Here is a 17,748-nt window from a genome sequence, read left to right on the forward strand (position 1 = left end):
TAATTTGTAAATGAGTACAGCATGGCAATGATCAGAATGAATACTGTCTGTCAATAATCAAGAGTCATCCTGTTCAGCAGCTAAGTATCAGCCCCACTGGCTGCTGTGGAGACAGGCTCTATAAAGAAAATGATATGCTGGAGTTTCCTATATAAATCATTAGTTTACATGACTTAGGATGACTTGATATTATAATTACTAATCAACTCCCATTTATTACCTGTGATATTTTCCATTGAATTTGGTTAAATTTGTAGAGGCAAGCCTTATCCTCACATTTATAGAATCTCTTCACACAAGCAATTCAGTTTTGCATTTAGTGGTACATCTTCCAAAAAGTGAATGTGTATAGTAAGAACAAAGCTTCACTCATCAAATATGTTAAGGGAAGCCACATTAAACAGAGTTTCTTTTTCTTCACTTATAGAACTTGGAATATATGCATTGGAGGGAGAGACATAGGGTCATCCACACAAGAATAATAAAAATTCAAAAGAAATAACATCTTACCAATTAATCAGTTTGTTAAATTTTAATCAATGTTCTAGTGAAGACTACTGAACATACAGATTATGTATATCAAAGATATTTAAAATCCTATGCTTTGCATCCCTACATCTTTTCTTAAAGCATGGCAATATACATTTCTGTCCTACAAAAATAAAGCATCATTTTGATAATAGAGTTAATTAATGTTTTTTAAACTCATATGTCAAATAATGTATGGGTAAAATGGCTGATGCATTCTGTTTGTCAGGTGATAATAATCAAGGTAGTAAAAACCCTTGAGAAGCACAAATCTCAAAAAAATTGGATGAGAAGGTACACCAGTTTCAGGAGAGAGAGAAATACCAAAAAGCCTGTTCCCAAGAGGACTTGAAATCAAGATGCATTAGCTAACAGATAAAGAACACTGTGCTGCATGCAGAAAGGACCTTGCAATTCTTACCTATTATCTTTTGTATAAATAAATAAAAAATAAATAAGAAACAAAGGATCTAGCTAATACAAACAAAAAACAGAACAATTAATTTGATAGCCTTATATAAGTGGACGATCCTTGTTTTATACTTCTAGAAAGATTGTAGTCTATATTATATGTATCAACTCTGTCAAAAATTCTTATAAATTAGCCAAATCCCTTTTCACTGCCTCTAAGAAGTATAGTAACTACTCAAATAAACTGCATAACCCTTTAGGGGGAGGCTTTTGGTTCTGTGGTAACTTACACTTTGGAGAGAAAGAAACATTATCTCTTCCACTCAAAGTATATCATGTCTGTGAAGAATTCAGACTATTTTACAAAAGCCACTCCTTCTCATTTTTTTTTCACTTTCTCTATTTGTATCTAAATTGACATTCTCATTCTTTCTCTCTCTCTCCCTTCCTCTTTTTTCTGTCTCGCCTCCTTTTCCCTTCTCTTCCCTCCTCCCTCCTTTTTGCACTCTGTCCCCACTGCTGGGAATTAAACCTTAGAACCATTGTCGTCTGCATGCTAGAAATGAACTCTACCAGGAACTACATCCCAGCCCCTCCCTTTTGGATTCTGATTTGTCTTTGTTTTCTAACGTTTTTTTTTTTTTTTTTTGAACCCAGAATTGAACCCAGAGTTGCTTAACTACTGAGCCACATACCCAACCCTTTTTAAATTTTTTTTTTTTTTAACTTTGAGATAGGGTCTACTTAAGTTGCTGAGGCTGGCTTTGAACTTGCAATCCTCCTGCCTTAGATTCCTGAGCCACTGGGATTACAGGTGTGTGCCATGGTGCCCAGATGGATTCTGATTTTATATGTATACATATATACATGTATTTATACATATGATAGGGCTACAAATACTTTACTAAAAAGGATGATCATGGCAAATACTTACTTTAATTACCCTGTTTAATTCACAGGCAACCCACAAACCACTCTCCATCATAATTTAAGGATAAGTAAAAACATCTATGTTTTGTTACAAGGGGTGAAAAATCTCTGATATTAAAGTTTATCTTTATAGAATGTGAAGAACAGAAGTTCTGTTTGATTTCACTTTGTCTCTAAGACCCATTGATGGTCTGCTCAGAGTTATGTTTTAAAAGTCACGAGTCACTCTAGACTCTGTTTATACCCTTTGGTGTATTGATATCAGGTGTTTCACAAAATGTACATATCCCTCTTAAATTCATAAAGAAGCACATTTGAAATTCATTTGTCTGGGAAGGGGTGTTACATTTTCCAGAACCCTCCAACTTAAGTGTCTGTTGGAGCCACCAGAGAGGATGGTGTCAGGGTATGGAACCTTCAGGGAGCTCCCCAATGAAAATCCATTGAAGATGGACACTGGGTTGTAGAAACAGGATAACAAAACCTGATAGTAAGCAGATCAGTCCAGAGAAAACAAGAACAGCTAAGATGTCCAAGAAGTGCCAGGGACCAGGAACAGTATAATAGGACCTTCAGTGAAACCAACAACCAAAGAAAACCAAGATCTCGGAGATTGAATATCTATTAGCAGAGGACCCTTTAGACACAGAATTGTGGATTTTCTTGATCTTAATGGAGTTCAGCACTAGTGTGGGAATTTTATGGAACTCTACAATTCTTTAACTAAAATAGAGCTCTATGAAAGCCTAGCAAACAGACACTGGGAAAACGTTTTCTAATTTTTTTGTCTTAAATATGTTTTTTATATATCTGAAGTAATTGTAAGCATTTCTATTTGTCTCTAAATTGAAATAGGCATAGAAATGTATATATTTATTATAAAATGATTAAAAAACTTTTCCTTAATTTTCATTATTCATAAAAATGGTAATTTAGAAATAAGTAAATTAATTGGTTACTCTTGAGTAGAGTAAGATATTTATCATTTTTATCCTCCTGGGTTTTAATTAAAAGAAAAAACTATAATTATAATTCTGATAATGATACTTAGCTGTCATATATGACTCTTACAGGGATCTGTCAAAGTAGCAAGCAATATCTAATAAATAAAAATATGGACCTTTAAAAATCATGAACTAATCTTTTAGATATCTCAATTTCTATTACCCACTACTGTCTTTAAACTGTCAATCCATTATCAATTGACTGTTACTTAGTTATAGCAAATAAATCATCATTAAAATATCATGAATATAAATTATAAGAAATGAGCATTTCAGGTTATTTTAATATATGCTTTTGAAAAAACAAAATAGAAACAAGAAAGATTCAACATTAAAAATAAAGTAGTACTTCAAATGTATGTAGACATTCAAAGTGGAATAACTGGAAGAAAATTTGAATTATTTTGCATAGAGCAAATCCTTAAATAACAGTGGCCCATTGCCCCCTCTAATATGTATTATTCCAACATTAAAATTTGTAAAACCAAAAAGCTATTATAACATTTTAATTCATGTGATATTGTGCAATAAAGTTACGTATTAGACATGATACATATGAAAAGGGTAATGTTGTCTCCTTTATCCCCTATGCCTATTTTTTTTGATTAATAAAAAATTCTGTACTAATATTAGAGAGCCAATTAAATTCAGGGATCTTTAAAGCATAAGTCAAAGTTCACACTTCCTGGGGCTGGCCTTTATCTGCATGTTTGTCAATAAGTATCTAACACAGAAAAGAAAATGAACATTTTTACCTATCAAAATTATTTAAACACACTCTGAAAGGAAAAAAAAAAAAAACTTTTCTAAAAAAAACCCCACAAAATCCAAGTGGTGATAAGTAAGGTCACATGGGAGAATATAATTAAAGAGCAAACATCAGGATGAGTAGAAACTATACTTACAAAATAATTCTTCGTATTTATGAACATACATATTTTCACCTGAGGATATCTAATATGTTTGAAAACAATCTTAGAACTACTATTTCTGAGCCCTAACATAACATGACAGCTTGTATTGAACCAACAAAAATGTTATATTTAGTAATTTTTCAGTAAAAAAAAAAATTGGAGTTTATTATACTCCATCAATGAACAGGATCATAACGACTTAACAGTTTACTCAAATGAAATCATTCTTCAGCATTCCTATTTAATCAAAGGGGATAATCAATAGCAACAGACCTTTCAAAACCAAAGCTTCCCTACAATTTCTCCTCTCATCCTCATTCTGACCACACAATGACTCTTTTCAATTCAAACCATGCATTCTGGAGCTCCTTTCTCACCCCTCACAAACCTTAGTGGAATGAAGGGAATTAAAAGTAAGTAAACAACCAATAAATGTAACCACGTTACTAAGTCATGTGGGAGGAGGGCAACATGCAGAGAAAATGGATAAGTTGTTCACATTGGTAAAGCAGACTTTGTTCCATAAACTTTCCAAGAACATTGGTAAAAATGTTTCATTTTTAATTCATTCAAACACAGTTTAAAATTTACCCAAATGTAGCAATTTGGTTAGGTTATTTTTTGCTCTCACAAAATGCCATTTTTATTAACACATGAAGGAAAAATATAAATATGCTCAGCTTGATATCCTTATTTTTGAAGATCACACTCATGTAAAACTACAAAAGAAAGCTCTGTAGCTTCCCATTTATAAGGGAAGGAAGATGAAAGCTGAAGAAAATCTGCAGCATAGGATCCTAGCACAGTCACATGCGAGAAATAAATTAAGGAGTTTTAGTTCCTCCAGTGTGGTTAAGATATTACTGGGACTTAATACAAGCTGAATCCTCTAAAAAACATAGTCAATACCAATACTGGGTACTTAAAATGTCAAAAGAACAGCTCTGAGTTGTCAGGGATCAACTCTTAATCTACAAAACCATCCTCTGAAATAGGTGTTTTTGCCAGCATACCATGAAGGAGTATACTGAGGTAGGGACAGATCTAAACCACGTACTTGAGGGAGCCCATCCTGCATATGGTGGTTTCAGGCTTCTCAACTAGACCATCTTACACTACAGCCTTTGCTTCTGATCCATTCAACATCCCATGTCTGAAAATTTCAACCAATCTCTTCAATTTCTACCCCTTTCTCAAAAAGGTTCTCTGACACAGACACCAGGACTGGTATCTTTCTGCTTACTTCCTATTTGCAGCATTTGCCCAATGCAATGGCTTATTTAATATCTGTCTCCTCTATCAGACTGTAAGCTTAGTGAGGACAAATCCCATTCATGTTTTGCTCACTTTTAAGTCTCCAGAAGCTAGTAGTCTGGTATATACAGAGCATGCAAAAAAACATTTTATGAAGGAATACATAAATATTTCACCACGCCTTTGGAACCTCTTCTAAATTCCAAGTGGCATTCAGGAATCCCCATTAGTTACTGCAAATATTGACAATTCATCACCAATAATAACAGCTAATATTTAATATTTATTCAGTGCTTACTATACACTTGGGTCTAATTTTAAGCACTTTACATACATTCAATTCTTGATTAGTCATAAAATCATTTTATATAAGGGGAAAATGGAATGCAGAAAGGTTAAGAAAGCAGCCCAGTATCACACAGCTAGTGAAATGTATAGCCAGGATCTAAAACAGGCATCTGACTCCAGAACCTATGCTGTACCTCTACAGAGACACGATATTCAAAATAATAAGTTCTCTCTTTTATTTGAGAAGCATGGTTAAAAAAAGTAGTCAGAATAGAGAACTGGACATCTTGGTAACAAAACCTCTCTAATCCACGGATCCTGACCTATACTTTAAAGTGGAAGAGAGAAAAGAGAGAATAGCTTGTACTTCTCCTAAATATTTTTTCAAAATTTAGGAAGTATTTCAGAAATTTAAACAAGAACATTTCTGATTTTCAGTAAGGGTGGTGAAAGAAGGGTGGTGAAAGAAGAAAGAAGAAAACAAGTGAATTTGTTTTGACTGATGTGGTTGATCTCTGGCATTTTTTTTTATGAAAAGTGAGCACTGGAGTTGTTGTAAACATGAACTCTAACAAAATACACTTTACAGTGCCCTGCTATTACACAGACTTTGTATTCAATATTTTTTAGATTAATACCTGCTAGAAATCACTATTTATGGCATCTGTAGAGTAGACTCTATGAATAAATTGTGATGGTTTCTTAGAGTAGAGGAGCCTTGTTTTCTTGATTATTATGAACTAGTACTAAATAGCTCTGTGCAAGACAAATTATCATAGCTCAGACAGCTTTCTGATTACAGATTAGCTCTCTCAAAATCTAAGCCAAAAGAGACTCCATGAATCTGGTACATGAAAATCTGAAAGTGGTGGATACTTCTGACAGATCTAATTATAATTTTACATGATATAAGAAAGGAAATTGTCCTGTACTTAAAAGTCTTGTATCTAACCTGAATCTAATCATAAGGATACAATAACACAAATCCTAAATGCAAAACAGAATATGAGACAAGTGATCAATGCCAATGTTAGAACAGAGATGGCAGGGGACTACTGTCAATTTATGGAGACTTAGACAGATGTGACCACTAATGCAATACCTGAAGCTTGATCTAGTCCTTGACTTAAAAAGAAAACAATATATAAAAGACATTTCTGGGACAATTAGAAAATGTGATAGGCATGGCATGTCAAACACTATTATTGTATGAATATACTCTTTCTTGGGTGTGCCAATGTTATGATGGTTATACAGGAGATAGTCCTAAGTTTCTTAGGGGACTAAGAAAGTCTTAGGGGTGTTATCCTGTAACTTGGAAATAACTCAGAAGAAAAATAGAAAGCAAATGTTACAAAAGTTAATAGTAAAATGGGTATGTTCACTGTACTACTTTTTGAACTTTTCTGTATTTCTGGAGTGTTTCAAATTTTAAAAAAGGAGGTAGAAAAGTAATGAACAGTTCTATGTTTGAATATGTTGTGACTTTTTTTAGTTGACCAAGATATTTTTGTTTATAGCAAAGTGAAAGAAAAAATATTCTGGGCCGATGAATTAGATTTCCCATCATGATCTGTAAGTGCCTAACTGTCATAACTAACAGTTCTAAAATAATTATGCCAAAATCAAAACCATCAGTTTAGAAGATACTCTTTGCAAATGGAAAACAGTAACATTTTTAAAATGACATTCTCATAGCAATAAATTGTACAATGTATTTCTTTCTCATTCTTTCCTGCATTAATCCCCCACTGCCCCACTCCTGTAACTGGTTTTGATAAGTAATTGGTCCTGTCTGACAAACTAGCCACATAGTCAGTGTTCACCAAATATTTTTAAATGAATAACTCAAGATGGGGATGATTCTGTGAGTACATTACTCTAAATGTAGGTGTGCAACTAAATCATATGAAGCATATACAATTACCTTATCTGCTATTTTAATTCATTCAGTTAATCTTGGATGACTTGTAAAGGTAAGTCAACATGGAGGGCCCCGTATGGCAAAGTATTGCTCAAAATCTGCAGAAACAACACTTACTTATCAGAAGGGGCAGTGACTAGTAGAAAGTCTTAACATTGCTTCATGTGAAGATAACTGCTGCTACACTGTACCACAGAAATCTAGGGTCCCACTGGGATGCTCTTCAGAGACTTTGCTCTATGCACTCCTAAATCTGGAGTCCATTTAAGGACAGAGGTGGGAGGGCCCTCAAATCTAGGCAAGAATGCAACTCAGTCAAGAACTGATTGTTCCTCATCTCTTAGCAACAGCCTGGATGCAACAACTGTTATTTAAAGGAGATAGTTTAAGGGACTTGTTAGCCTTTTCTTAGATCTCTGCCTGTATCCTTTCACCAAGAAATCTACATACCTGGCAAACATTAGTTTAGCTACTTATAGAAATGCCTTCTTCTACTAAGTTAGTTATCACTCAGTATTCTTTCTCTTATTTGGTCTCCACTAAAAATGGCAATGTGAAGAATGCCTCTGAATCTTCTGGAATATTTCTATTAAATACAAATAAAGGAGTCATAAAATAAATTATTTCTCAGATGTGAGATCCCTCTCCAAATTGTGATTCCTGATAAAATCATGAGCTTTTCCTTAGAAAATAATAACCATAAATCGCATTATAACCCAAAATTATTCTTAGCCAATATTTTAGCTTTAGGAATAATTCTTTTTATATTATACATAGCTAGATAGATATATAGAGATCATTTATATTTCATATATTTTTCATATATAGTCATATATATAAATAAATAATATGTATGTGATCCATGAATATATTATTTATGTATACATATACTACGTACATATATGTACATATACTATACAAATATGAACTGTATGATATGCATAATACATACACTGTATGTATATAAGCATACACATTATATATATATGTATGTATATACATATATATATATATAAAATCTGTATATATAAAGAGTTTATAATATATTACATAGGCCAAATATATAAGTGATATAAATAAATGGTTATATGGCATGAATATTTTATCTTAAAGACTTTTTAAGGAAGCAGTTATAGTTCTAATAAGTACTGTACAGACAGCTTCAGCAAAATGTACTGAGTACTTCATATTTATATATAAATGTGCAGCCAATTATTACCTGCCATCATATGTAGAATATACTTGTAACTCTAAACTCTTAAAAGCTATTAAAGAAAAATAATAATGTACATTTTCTCAACATACTAAGTTATATATGATTTCTTGTTTAGCAATTAAAATGACCTAAAATGGGGATTATTATTATCCCAACTTCACAAAGAAATTAAGGCATGGAGAGTTTATGTAACCTGCAAAGGTCATATAAGTGATAAATAGCACACAGTCAAAGAATTTGAAATATTCTACATACAAACTCCATCTATTACATCAAAGTTAGATGGCCTCTCCTTAGTAAGGTATCAAAAAATCAAAGTAAGTACCAGAAACCTCAGACATATCTACCTTTGAAACAAAGATCAGGATGTAAACTAGAGAACCACAAAAATCAAGATGTAAACCTGATAACCTCAAGTTTACACTAATGTATATAATTCTATAGTAAAACTGAAAAATTCGGTGACCTACAGTCACAAATTTATCTTCAAATGTTGTCTTATTCTCAGGAACCTGTAGTTATTCCACTAATCACATTATTATTATGATACCTGAGTGAAAATTATCACATCTCTCCTGCTACCTGGTAAAAACCAATATATCATGGCTGCATATTACAGCAAAGGATTAAAATCATACTAATTACACCATTATTTACCAATTTGCCACCAAGTTTTCTATATTCATATCACTATACAAGATGTAAAAACTAATGTACTTAATAATGACTATACTATAAAAAAGATTTTGTCCTTACTAAGCTAGCAAAAACTACTCAGATCATCTTCTGAGCAAATAGAGTAAAGGTATTTCAGTAGATGTTTCACTGTAAAGTACCTGAGAGACAGATGGGGAGAAATTTACATAGTTATACTTCCCCCACAAGGAGCTTCCAAGAGTGATACACATTTGAAGTCAGCATCTCTCAAAAATGGTTCTAGGTAGCTGTTACCAAGAAACCCTTTCCATAAGTACCCACATATCTGGGTATCCACCAAAGAGCACATCATCTTGTGCCACATACGAACTGATTCGGAAAAGAGAAATTAGAAATTTGTATTACAATCTTGCATGCCATTTATAATGTCTGCATTTCAAATATTTATTCAGAATTTAAAATAATGCCTGGCATAGTAGGCATTTCAAAGATATTTGTTGAAAGAATAAAGAAATTCCTGCCATTAAAATAAATAATAGAGTATAAAGTTAAGGAAGCACTTTATTATCTAGATCAATACTATATGGTAATAGTTGAGAGCAAGGGCTTTGGGGTTCGAGTAGGAGGCCAGTGGTAGGGTGTGTGACCAGCATACAGGAGGCCCAGAGTTGTATCCCCAGCACTACAAAAATAAATAAAAATAAAAGGAATGAGGATTTTAGAGGTAGACTGTCTGGGTTTGCAATTCCCATTCTTTCACTTATTACATGTGAGAAATTAGACAACTCCCTCTGTTTCATTTTCTTAAATGTGAAATGGGGATAAAAAGAAGACTGTTGTGAAGCTACATGGAAATAATGCATGTAAAGGAACTTACAACAGAGTCTGGCACATAATAAGTTAAGTACATGCTGAATGTTAGCTCTATCTTTACATCTATATTTATAAGTGTATCTCCATATGCATAGAGAAAGAGCTTGGATCACAGCTTCTGGGTCAATTTAAGAAATTGTGTGTAGCATCAGCTGGGGTACAAAAACTGAAGGTATTTCTATCTAGCCACAAACTTCTTTAAACCACAATGGAGAAAGCAAAGATAGTCATGGTAGCAATTCAAAAAATAAATATAATTCCTCCTTCCAAACATATCAAGTCTAAAATAATCAATACAATCCTTTAGTGAACATCTTCCTTTTATATTGTAACTGCCTGGAAATTCTGGAGAAACTGACAATATTTGCTGGATAAATGACAAATAGGACAGTGCAAGTCAGTGTTACTATCGGGGCTTTTTAAAAAGTGATAAAATTTCACTTCTTGCAGAAGAAAGCTCAGAAGGAAGACAGTTAATAGAAACCCAAGTCTTTCTGACTCATTGCTACCCTACTGAGCTGTGAACTACTAGAATCCAGATACAGATAGAGATTTTCATCTTCCTCCTCCATCCACAGAAAGGTCTACAGCCGTACTGTACAACAGAAATATAATGTGATCCACAAATGAGAGCCACACACGGATTTTAAATTTTCTAGTAGCTATACTAAAAGAAGGTAAAAAGTAAAAAGAAAGACATGAAATAATTTTAATATATTTTAAGACAATGTATCCAAATACCATTACAACATATAATCAATATTTTTTAAAATAGAATATTTTAATTTTTTTCAACCCAAGAATATGAAATCCAATGCATATTTTATACCTACAGCTCATCTCAGTTCAGACTAGCCACATCTCAGTGTTCAATAGTAACAAGAGGCTGGCAGTTCCCATATTGGAAAGGACAGACATAGAGGGACTTGGAGAGCGTTTCTTTATACTTTTCTAAATCACTTACTTCTTCTTCAATAGCCAAGAAGATAAAAAAGGTTTTTCGTTTGTTGGGATTTTTTTCAATTTATATAACCTAAATAAATCAATAAGCTAGCACATTCAAATAATGAAATTTTCCTAATAGTTAAAAATTTTAAAAATACATTTCAACAAAGGAATATAAAATAGGTCAAATAATTACTTAAAGTTTAAAAATTTTTGTCTATGATATGCTAAGGAAAAGTCTATAATGACTCTTAAACACTAGCCTATAAATTTAAAAGCTTCTCTTATACAATATTTGCTGATATTCTACTAAGCATTTTGGGGATTTCTTCCTCACCTATAGGTAAAGCAAACAGGTCGCATAATTAGATTCTTTCTATAATTTACTATCCTATCTATAATTTACTATCTATAGTATGATTTTCCTTTACTGTGATAAAACAGTACTGCTCTGATTTAATACTATAAATTCAGAACAAATGGGAAAACATTAAATTCAGAAGTGCTTCTGGACCATTAACCTCCATGCTGATTTGACATACAACATAGTATTTCGGGGAACAGACTCAGGTCTATACCCTGTTCCTAAAGCAAACAGTATTTTATCTCATCACCATCTGGGCTCTCATCCTAAGGGCCACTTGCTTAGTGTTGCTGATATCTCTGAATATCTTGAGTTATAGCAGGGAGATCTGCTTTATTAGTGAAAGACCCATTTTGCTAGGATAAGAAGACTGACATAGGAGAGATTATGGAGGGAACAAAATTTTGGCTGAGGTCCTTGTTTTCATTATTTAGCTGAAGAAAATCATTGGTTATACACGCTTTCAAAAAGCCTATGGTTTTTCTAAGGTACCAATAAAAGTGATACCATTCATAACGTGGACAGTGGTCTCTTTCATATATTGCCTATAGTCGCAAACTTAAGTGCCAAGCAGATGGTTGAAATCTGTTTTGTATAAAATGTGGGCTTTTTTTTCCAACTGTGTTCTTTGTATTCATATTCAGCCTAGGTTTTAGCCATCAAAACACTGGCACTATGTCGATCATTAGCAGCATTTTAGACAACTGGCAACTAAGGTATTCACTGTTCTCCACAAAATGTTCAGCTAATATTTCCCAGATGTATAATTAAGGCAAAAGATCATCTTCTTAAATTGGTATCAGCACTTTGGATGGCTTCTGGCTTTCAACAGATTATATCAGTGGAAAACAATTTTATATCAAAAATAAGGGTTCTGTTTCTTGGGTGATTTTCTTGGTTGCTATAATGCTCCCCATAAAAAGAAATCTCTATATTTCCCCTAACCATCACCTACAGTCCAAAGAATATATAGCTAATGCAAAGTCTCTCATGTTACTTTTAGTATGAAAATCTATTTTGTACTGTATTTACATAGAAAATAGTGTAAGTGATGAAATGCTTTCTAATTTTCAAACTATTTGTATAAATACTAGTTTAAAAAAACGTGTATGTGTGAATTCTTTATATTAACAGAAAATTACTGTTCTTTGTTGTTCACTAATCTCTTTTCTAAAATGTTTCATTCTCATGATTATGCACAAATAAATGAAATTTAATGTGTGCTGCTTAAGGAACAGGAATATGCCAAATCAGCAAATATACCTGATATACTAGTATCTATAAAAAACAACTGTTAGTGTATCATATTTCCCACATACGAAATGACTGAAGACATGGTTTTAGGATATATAATTATTAGTGGCCAGCAGTCAGAGGAAACTATAGCTATATTACTGCTGTTTAAGTACACGTTACCTGAAGCCAATAATATAAATGCATTTAAAAGTTATATTAATTATAAATATAATTCAACCAATTTCTTATAGGTATTATTTTCTATCCTAAAATAATTTTCAGATATCTGACTAGTATGTTATCAAACAAAAGTAACTTTTTAAAAATAGTGCTGAATTCAGTGGCTTGCATTCAGAGATACCAAATACTTTATAAATTTTCATAATTTTAAACTGGATTAATTAACATTAGGGGTTAAACAATCTTTTACTTATTTTAAGCCCATTTCATAGATGCATGGCTGAAACCCAAAGAATTTAAGTGACTTATGCATCACAAAGTTTTAATTCTTGTTTTAGAAACTGCAGTAACATATGCCAACCTTGTATATAACTAAATGCTAGACTATAAAATATATTAGCAGTAAGTTGCCCAACTGGATGATTTCCAGATTTCCTTTCTGGTTTAACAGTAGGATATTTGCACATTTTTCTTTGGTCCTAAATGCAGTTCTAAATGTAGTTCTGGTTAAATAAGGTTCTTTTTCTTTTTCTTTTCTTTTTTATAACCTTTATATCTATCCAAGGAGAATAAGAGAACACACCCATTTTTTTATTCTCAAATTAAAAGTGGCAAGTACAGTATAAAATTTCTATATAACTATTAAGCAAAGAATTTTAACATAGCTAATTCCTATGTAATCCCAAATACATTAATCTGTTTTTAAAACCTGAACTAATTTGCCCAAAGATTATATATTTTTAAAGTCAAGATATACGGAAAGTCCTTAGTATGTATTAAAGATTATGTTGCTGATAGTATAACTACAGTTTTTTCCCCTGAATAGTGTTTAAACATAAAAAAGCATGCAATCTTCCAAACATAAGATATTAACAATATATGAAGTCTGTCCCTTAACATAAAACAGTTTTTTTTTTCAATCATTCTTTTGTTAGTTGCTGTTCCACTTCTTTGCTTTAGAAAGATTTAACATTTTTTTTTTTCCTTAAAATTGCCAACCAGTAACTAATGCATGTCAAGTTGGCTAGTCTGGTGCTAATGCTAATAATTATTTAATTCATTTGGGAAAGCACTTAAAAATCTATCTTTGTACTACTTATTTGTAATCTTAGATAAGCTTGCTACTTTCCAGTACACTTAATATTATTAACTCATATAAGAATATGAACTGTCCATAGCCCAGTGTTTTCCTAATGCTCTGCTGTCCAATCTTTTTTCCTTTTTCATTTCTTATAGACTTTCAATCTCTGACCTAACATGCCACTCTCATGCTTTTCTTATCTATCTCCCTACAGTGCCTTGTTCAGCCACCCATATATAATTTATCTTTACAATCTAAGTAATGTTGAGGATGAGCAATCTGATGCACCTGAGAGATTCAGACACATACACTGTGAATCTTATCTTTTGAAACACCTTAAATAGTTAATAGCCAAACTTGTTCACTTAATCCTAAATAAAAATTATACAGAGTACTTAGATTGAAAACTCCTAAACTACATTATAGTTTTTGTTCTTGCACAATGATACCTAATTAACAGGTAAGCTGAATTGATTCCACATTTTGTGAAACCTGGTTATATGGGGTAACCTGTCTCCAAATCGCTGCATAAAATGCAAGAATTCTGACTACTTGAGTTAGGAGTTGGGGACCCTTCAAATGTAGTTCTAAGTGATGAAATTTTATACTTGAGAGATTTTAGAAATCTCAGCCTATTTCTCATTTTACATTTAAGATTCAATGAGGTCTCAGTTTGTAAAGAAACAGAATTTGAGATCTCATGTCCAGTTAACAATGCTTTCTACTATGTTACCCTTCCAAAAAAAAAAAAGTGAAGATATTGCTAAATGTAAACCTTAAACTAAATAGAGGAGAGTATTTTATTCTTTAGGAGAAATACTCAAAATCTAACAAAACAAACAAACAACAACAACAACAAAAAGAACAAACAAACAAAACATTTTCGGCACTAGGCCTCTAATATTATCTCAACTGAAATCTCAAACATCCCCAATTGTTATGCAAACACACCTTGATTTACCCAACTTTTTCAATACAATTTTCCATTATATACACCACAATACCAACAGAGTATGCCTCTGTTGTACATGCCATAGGATTTTATGTTGTAAAAAAAAATAGAAATGAACCATGTTTATATATTTCTATGAAATATTTCATTCTCTCAAGTCACTCTCCCTCAAACTGCAGCTCCATCAGAATTTGGTAGGATTTATTCAAGGGATCAATTGCCTATAAATAAAAAAAGTTTCTCCTGAATTCCAACTTTTAAAAGTGTATATGTGCACAGTTATTACATCTCCCCAAATATACCCTTCATATAACTGTTAGTGGCTACCAATTACCTTTTAATTTACTTGTAAAAATCTATATATATTGCTCCTTCTCTTTGATTCTTTATATTGCTATCAGGATCTTTTGACTGTGTTTCCATTTCTCTTTAAGAATGCTTTTACAATGTTAGGTGTTCTTAAACTCTGTACAATCAGATTAGATCCACTTTATTTTTCCAGTAATGATAAGTGTTTTAGAAACAATTACACTACCAAGATTTATATCCATAATCCTTAGAGCTCTAATATTTTCCTCTATTTCCTAAATTCTAGTTATGTTTAGGACTTCAGGGAAATATAAGTTCCACTCTCAGAAACAGCATTCATTGTTATCTTTGTTTTTTCCATTCCTAGGTGTTCTGATTATTGGTATTTAGACTGTTACATAAAAGTTTGCTTCACATTCTAATGATGCTGTGAAGGAGATGACAATCTGGATATTACAGGATTATTATGCATTCATGGTCAAACTTGAATTAGTGAATGAATAAGAAAGGGAATAATTTGACTACAAGTTCATTCCTTTCTCTACTACAGAAAGGCAATACCATGTATTATCCTGACTTCAATACAGTTCTCTTAAACTACAGATAAGAAAGAAGATAGGAAATATTAACCTTAATTTTATGTGATATCTTTTGGCATTTTTGGGGACATATTATGAAATTCAATAGCAAATACTAAAAAGGGGGGGGGAAGGGACATCAGGACAGGAGTAAATAAAAAAGTCTTTGGACTTTGTAAACTGTTACCCAACAAACTCTGGCCCAGGGTAAATAACCAAAAGGAAGAATTGTAGGCAAACAAATAATAGTTCAACTCTACAATTAGAACAAAAATGTTTTAGAACTTTGTCAACCAACCTATATTAACTGTGAATGAAAAGTTAATAGCATAAAACAGCAGTTTTCCATTTCGAACTCATAAGAAACATGAAGGTGCATTTCTCCTTTACGATGTGTCTTTCTGCTTTATTAGGATGCCTGTCTATTGAATAAATATAAATTTGTTTAAAAGTACATGTCAACAGATCACATATAAAAGTTCCACAACCAGTCCTCAAATAGCCTACCATGTAACCTTTGGTATCTCAAGCCCAGTTAATACCAATATAGGGAGAAAAAGTCAAAATCAGTACTATTGTAAACCTTGACTACACTTTGCAATAAATTTTGATTAAAAATGTACCAAGAAAATATGATGTAAGTATCTGTCTTCTTTTACCACTAGGTTAAGAAATTAACGGGCGAAGCAGGTTAACTCTTTCCCTTCTTTTCTCAATAGTATCCCTAAAGCCCTAGATGACAGGACAAAACCTTTAAGAAATTTTTGCTCAGTGTCCCATCTGATCTTACTAAACTGCCAATATCAAACTCTTATAAGGTTTGGGGTTTTTTCGAGGGTCTTTATGCAGTCATTTTCATTGCACATTTATTCTCGAGGCTTTTGATTCTTAGGATTCAATGTGACAAAAATGCCTGGGATAGGCAGGGGAGACAAGTGTGCGGAGCATAATGAAACCCTCTGCATCTCTGCAATAAGAAATATCAGAGGGGAGCCACACACCCATTTTTTAAGAAAGATCATATCTTCTGTTTTTTTTAACATTTTCTTTTCTAAAACACACATTCTTTCAAAGATGTGAAGAGCAGAAATAGAAACGCTGTTACATATGAAAGTTTCAACGGATTTGCTGCCAGCAGCTTTTCTTTATAGTGTTCCTCTTACCTACAGTATGTGTTGGCACTGGCAGGTAGCCCTAATTCGTTAGTAGCCAAATTATTTTTGTCCCTAAAGTACGAGAAATCTCCATAGCACATGAATGAGACATGGTTTACTAGTTTACACACATTTTTATAACTACAAGAAACCAAAACTCATTCACAAATGCTTTCATTTCAGTAAAGAGAAGGGCCACAGAACACCAGAGATACCCACATGGAATTCCTGGTCCTCCTTCTCCAGGAGAGAATGAAGAGAAAAAAAAATCTTTTTAACTCCAATAAAGAAGTTTGATCCTTATTGCAAGAAAAATAAACAGCTTTCTGTTCAACACACTCCACATTTCATTTCAGTCAAAACATTTCAGTGCAAGGAATTAAGTAAAAAACGTCATTTAGTCATAAACCTAAAAGTCTCCAGATAAAAATTCATCCCGGCACAGTAGGTTTAGACACTGGTGCTCAATAACTAGCATCTTCATATTACATGATCACCAGACACATTACACACTGCTGCTCCACCTTCACTAAGTTATAGAGAAAAATAGTAAAGAGAAATAAGCAACACTTAAAAATACATAACACCAGTGATGATTCAGCCCCAGCAAAAAAGAAAAAAAAAATCTCTGAATTTTCAAGGCAAGACAAAAGCAAATGTATTAATTCTAAATAGCCAAGTGACTGAAATGTTAGATGAAAGAAAGAGATTTGAAATACAATGAGCCAAGATCGAGTTTGAATTGATTTAAGGTTCCACATTGATTTCAACTGTCTATGAACATCTACAAGCTTTTGTTTTTAATTTTCCTTCTGTCATGTTTTATGAGCAAAGTGTCCTTAAACTACCTTGTAATAGATTAATTACTTTCAAGCTGGGTGACAAAAGGGCATAATGACCGGAAAATGATACAATAGAAACAGAAAACGCATGTTAACAAGTTTATCAAC

The 17,748-nt window shown here is 32.6% G+C and overlaps 1 protein-coding gene across 18 annotated transcripts in view; it reads right to left on the reverse strand.

Annotated features, from left to right (window-relative positions):
• Sox5 (SRY-box transcription factor 5) overlaps positions 1-17,748 on the reverse strand; it is a 960,532-nt gene that overhangs the window by 362,885 nt on the left and 579,899 nt on the right. The gene's annotated exons all lie outside the window — the stretch shown is intronic.

This window comes from Marmota marmota, unplaced genomic scaffold (genome assembly GCF_001458135.2).
Source record: "Marmota marmota marmota unplaced genomic scaffold, marMar, whole genome shotgun sequence".
In the NCBI taxonomy this organism is placed as follows: domain Eukaryota; kingdom Metazoa; phylum Chordata; class Mammalia; order Rodentia; family Sciuridae; genus Marmota; species Marmota marmota.